This window comes from Myxine glutinosa, chromosome 11, assembly GCF_964187855.1.
Source record: "Myxine glutinosa chromosome 11, kmMyxGlut1.1, whole genome shotgun sequence".
In the NCBI taxonomy this organism is placed as follows: Eukaryota; Metazoa; Chordata; class Myxini; order Myxiniformes; family Myxinidae; genus Myxine; species Myxine glutinosa.
In genome coordinates this window covers 10,260,917-10,266,916 of record NC_136271.1, presented here as the reverse complement: position 1 = coordinate 10,266,916, position 6,000 = coordinate 10,260,917, and the positions used below count along the sequence as shown (strand labels likewise).

At 41.9% G+C, this 6,000-nt stretch overlaps 1 protein-coding gene across 1 annotated transcript in view; it reads left to right on the top strand.

Annotated features, from left to right (window-relative positions):
* Positions 1-3,467: 3,467 nt before the first annotated feature.
* The window catches only part of LOC137436405 (interleukin-27 subunit beta), a 43,497-nt gene continuing 40,964 nt past the window's right edge, over positions 3,468-6,000 (top strand). Inside the window, exon 1 of the mRNA XM_068130157.2 lies at positions 3,468-3,556. The gene's annotated coding sequence lies outside the window, so the exon portion shown is untranslated. The remainder of the gene's footprint in view (positions 3,557-6,000) is intronic.

Here is a 6,000-nt window from a genome sequence, read left to right as displayed (position 1 = left end):
GAATGTTATTACACCCTCCGAAGCATTATTTGGACAATATTGCACTGCAGGAAGTAGTATATTGGAAACTGGAGGAAACTGACATGAAGAGGTCTGGCAGACCCAAAGCCACAACAGAATCAGAAGACACGTTTATGAGAGTCAACAGCTTACGTGATCGGCGGCTCACAGGACAACAGCTTCAAGCACAGCTTAACACTGGTCGAAGTAAGCAAGTCTCAGTTTCAACTGTGAAGAGAAGACTTCGAGCTGCAGGTTTGACAGGTCGAGTGGCAGCAAGAAAGCCATTGCTAAGATGGCAAAATAAGAAAAAGAGGCTTGCCTGGGCCATGAAGAACCGCCAGTGGACTACTGAAGACTGAAAGAAGGTCTTATGGACCGATGAATCAAAATTTGAAATCTTTGGTTCATCACGCAGGGTTTTTGTACGCCGTCGAGTAGGCGAAAGGATGGTTCCTCAGTGTGTGACACCAACTGTCAAACATGGAGGAGGAAGTGTGATGGTCTGGGGCTCTTTTGCTGGATCCAGGGTCGGCGACTTGTACAGAGTGACTGGCACCCTGAACCAAAAGGGCTACCACAGCATTCTGCAGCGCCATGCAATACCCTCTGGTATATGCGTAGTTGGTCAGGGGTTCATCCTACAGCAAGATAATGACCCTAAACACACCTCCAGGCTATGCCAAAGCTACCTTCGAGGAAAAGAACAAGACGGTAGGCTTCAAATCATGGAATGGCCAGGTCTCCTGGCCAGGAATGGCCACAGTCTCCAGACCTAAACCCCATCGAGCTGGTTTGGATGAACTGGACAGAAGGGTGAAAGCAAAGCAACCTACAAGTGCAACACATTTGTGGGAACTTCTGCAACAGTGTTGGGAAGAACTTCCCGAACAATATTTGATTTCCTTTGTAGAAAGAATGCCACGAGTGTGTTCGGCGGTTATATCTGCAAAAGGTGGCGACTTTGCTGAGTCAAACATTTAAATTAAATTTTGTTAAACAAAATGATTCTATTATTTATTTTTCATTTCCAATTGTTTATTTGTTCTTTGCTTAATTTCAGAGAACATTGAGACATTAAACTGCGTAAATTTCAATAAAAACTGGAAAAATTGAGGTGTTCTAAAACTTTTGACTGGTCGTGTATATTAAATGTGTGCAACTGTATAGTGGTTTTATTCAACTGTAAAGTGACTTTTGCTTCATATATATTACATACTAGCAGAAGTACCTGGCATTGCCGGGCGGGGGAGGGGAGGGGGGAGGGGTAGAGGTAGGGGGGAGGGGGAGGGGGAAAAGGGAGGGGAAGGGGGAGGGAGGGGGAAAAGGGAGGGGAGAAGGGTAGGGTGGAGGGGGAAGGGGAGGGCCAGTCAACAATGACGTTGCAGTTCTCATGGTCAGAGAGCAGCACAACCATCGCGACATCGTCCTGAATCTTCGTAACAGCACGAAGCGGATTTTGGAGACTCACCGATCCTGTGACGCCCTCCAGTACCGGCGTTGCCGGGTGGGGGAAGGGAGACCCATACATTCCCAGACCCGTACATTCGCCCTCTCGACTCAAGCTCACTCGGACAAAAGCCTCGCACAAATTACACCGTGAAGGCCCAATGGCCATGTCTATGCCACAAATCAAGTACGTGAGCGAGTCGGGCGCACTGAATTGAAAATATATAGAACGCTCATACTCCGTGAAAAGTGAAGCCAACTGGCGGCGGGGATGGAACATCACGTGATCGCTCTGAGCGAATCAGCGCGCTGCTCTGCCACCGGTCAGAATCCATGTATAATATTCCTCGCTGAAAAAAAATCTATGTGAAACATGCTACTATCTATGCTAAATCATGCTAAATGCTAATCATGCTAAAATCTATGCTACTTGCTGTGAGTTTATGGCGGCAAGGAACATCACGTGATCGCGTCACAAACATAATTCGTCATCACGTGATCGTGATCGTCATCAATGAGCGCGAATGAGCGAAATCAGCGCGCTGCTCTGCCACCGGTCAGATTCCGTGTATAATATTCCTCGCTGAAAAAAAATATGGATCTAAAGATGAAAGAAAAAAAAACCTATGTGGTGTGAATGGCAATGTTCCTCGCTGAAATGTGAAAAAACGCAATCGCTTTTCGCTCTGAAATACGTGCGAACGCGTAACTGAGTTAATGGCGGCAAGGAACATCACGTGATCGCTCTGAGCGAATCAGCGCGCTGCTCTGCCACCGGTCAGATTCCGTGCATAATATTCCTCGCTGAAATGCGCTGAGGTAAAAATATGGTAAAAAAAATATTATGAAATAATTATTTTTAGGTAGGCCATGTTCTTCCCAGGCTCAATGGCCATGTCTGTGCCAAATATCAAGTACGTGAGCCTCTCCGTTTAGGAGTCTATCGGTAACATTACACACACACACACACACACACACAAACTGTGTTTTATATATATATATAGATACATATCCACATGCATATATATACACACACTCGGGGCAGTTCCCATCCCCAGTGATGGAAAAAGTTGAAGTTAATCTCTCAATTTAAATTCTTTTTTGGACTTTAAAAATGTTAATTGTACTGCACTCTTGGTTTCAACCTGTGTCGGAGTGGTGATCCATCCAGGATTGTATTCCTTTGAGCTTCCGAGACAGTTTAATTTGGCTATGTGCCTCACGGTGTGAAAGGTGTGGTTGGTATTGGTGGTTTGCCCTTCATTTCACTCAGAGCCAAAACTCTGAGCTACGTATACCACCCACCGCAAAATGGTGGTGCGATGGCGGATGGCGGATTTGTCGAAAAGGAGTATAGAATATCCTGCTTGCGAAATAAAATTTGGCATCGACATTATTCATGCCTGCTCTCTCATCACCTCAAAAGTAAATGTTGAGCTTGGCCTGAGTGCGCAGATTTTCAAATGCAGTGTGGATGTGGCCGCCGTAAATGGGAGACAGACAAACGCACGGGCAGAATCCATGGATCGCAATATGCATTTCCTTTTCGATTACAAAGGTTACCCACTAAATTGTATGCAGTAGGAATGTTTCTGTCCATGGTTACTGGTACATACATACCCTCTTCTCCAGGTGAGATTTCTGAATAGCCTTTGGTAACGCGAGAGCAATGTAACGCCAACCTCGAAGCCTCTCGGAAGAAACAAAAACGTATTGTTAGTTCAAATTATTTTTATTTTCAACGCTTTCAATTGTAGCGGTCGGTTTACCGGTCACCACATGCTTCATATATTTATTTATTTTTCCTGGTCTAAGGCTCATAATGGAGCTATTTTATACATGGTCCAACGCTAATTTTCTCCTGTTTACAAATTGCTCAGGAAGTGTGAGGGAGGTTTTTGTGGAGAACAAAATCTCCACAAAAATACAAAATATTTATCTTGGCTGCAGTGTTAATGGGAACTGACATTTATATATTTGCCTTCCAACATTTTACATATACATAGCATTCCCAGGTTTTAAGCGCTCACAAGCGCCCGTTTCCTGGACTTTTCAACGGCGAACAAGACGGACAAAGGGACGGGAAATCCGCATCGGAGACGATCAGGTAACATTTGTGGCAGTCCTGTCTCTGTTATCATCGACACGTAATTAACGAGGTGTTTCCGGACTAACATGGTGTTTACCTTTTTGGTGGGAAGGGTTTGTGTCGGGGGTTCATCCCTCAAGATTCCATGTGATGTACATGTATATATAGTGTTGAGGTTCAGGATTGGAAAGGAAGGATTGTCTCGGACGTGGCGATTATCACTGAACGGATCCTGGGATCTTGAGAAGTGTAAGTTACCTTGATTACTTGCTAAACTTACTCACTAACGCAGTGTTAACTTGCATTCAGAAAGTTATGCGAGCAATGTGTTTATCTTTGGTCTGACATGACAATGCAAAGGTAGCAAGCACACCTACCTGTGGAATATCCACCAGCTCGCTGGTATTTGTCACGAATATAAAATGTCGGAATGCTGCTCCACAGGCAGGGCATTCACAAAGTGCGTCCTCCATCTCTCCGTCCCTGCAATGGAAGTTGGTTTGGAGACCTGTGTTTCAGCATTCGCTGTTAGATGTAAAAGATTTATTTGTTTTTTAGTGTTTTTCTTGAACATAAAGTGGATTATTGCACCACCCTAAACTTTTCCCGTGTGATCCTTGCCAACAGAGACTGCTTCAGCAGTCGGCAGAAAGGATAGAATTGACACTATAATATAACAGATTGTAATGGGCATGGGCTCCCTTTGGGGTTAGACCAGGACTTCCTAGAGGGAACCCTGCGTGAATTGAGTATTATGCGACCATTGTATGAACCAGGAAGGAGTATTGTGGGACCATTATATGAACCAGGAATGCGCATTGTTTGACCATTATCCAAACTAGGGATGATTATTATGGGACCATTATATGAACCAGGAATGAGCATTGTTTGACCATTATCCAAATTAGGGATGATTATTATGGGACCATTATATGAACCAGGAATGAGCATTGTTTGACCATTATCCAAACTAGGGATGATTATTATGGGACCATTATATAAACCAGGAATGAGCATTGTTTGACCATTATCCAAATTAGGGATGATTATTATGGGACCATTATATAAACCAGGAATGAGTATTGTTTGACCATTATCCAAACTAGGGATGATTATTATGGGACCATTATATGAACCAGGAATGCGCATTGTTTGACCATTATCCAAACTAGGGATGATTATTATGGGACCATTATATGAACCAGGAATGAGCATTGTTTGACCATTATCCAAACTAGGGATGATTATTATGGGACCATTATATAAACCAGGAATGAGTATTGTTTGACCATTATCCAAACTAGGGATGATTATTATGGGACCATTATATGAACCAGGAATGAGTATTGTTTGACCATTATCCAAACTAGGGATGATTATTATGGGACCATTATATGAACCAGGAATGAGTATTGTTTGACCATTATCCAAATTAGGGATGATTATTATGGGACCATTATATGAACCAGGAATGAGTATTGTTTGACCATTATCCAAATTAGGGATGATTATTATGGGACCATTATATAAACCAGGAATGAGTATTGTTTGACCATTATCCAAATTAGGGATGATTATTATGGGACCATTATATGAACCAGGAATGAGTATTGTTTGACCATTATCCAAACTAGGGATGATTATTATGGGACCATTATATGAACCAGGAATGAGTATTGTTTGACCATTATCCAAATTAGGGATGATTATTATGGGACCATTATATGAACCAGGAATGAGTATTGTTTGACCATTATCCAAATTAGGGATGATTATTATGGGACCATTATATGAACCAGGAATGAGTATTGTTTGACCATTATCCAAATTAGGGATGATTATTATGGGACCATTATATAAACCAGGAATGAGTATTGTTTGACCATTATCCAAACTAGGGATGATTATTATGGGACCATTATATGAACCAGGAATGAGTATTGTTTGACCATTATCCAAACTAGGGATGATTATTATGGGACCATTATATAAACCAGGAATGCGCATTGTTTGACCATTATCCAAATTAGGGATGATTATTATGGGACCATTATATAAACCAGGAATGAGCATTGTTTGACCATTATCCAAACTAGGGATGATTATTATGGGACCATTATATAAACCAGGAATGAGCATTGTTTGACCATTATCCAAACTAGGGATGATTATTATGGGACCATTATATAAACCAGGAATGAGTATTGTTTGACCATTATCCAAACTAGGGATGATTATTATGGGACCATTATATGAACCAGGAATGAGCATTGTTTGACCATTATCCAAATTAGGGATGATTATTATGGGACCATTATATAAACCAGGAATGAGTATTGTTTGACCATTATCCAAACTAGGGATGATTATTATGGGACCATTATATAAACCAGGAATGAGCATTGTTTGACCATTATCCAAACTAGGGATGATTATTATGGGACCATTATATAAACCAGGAA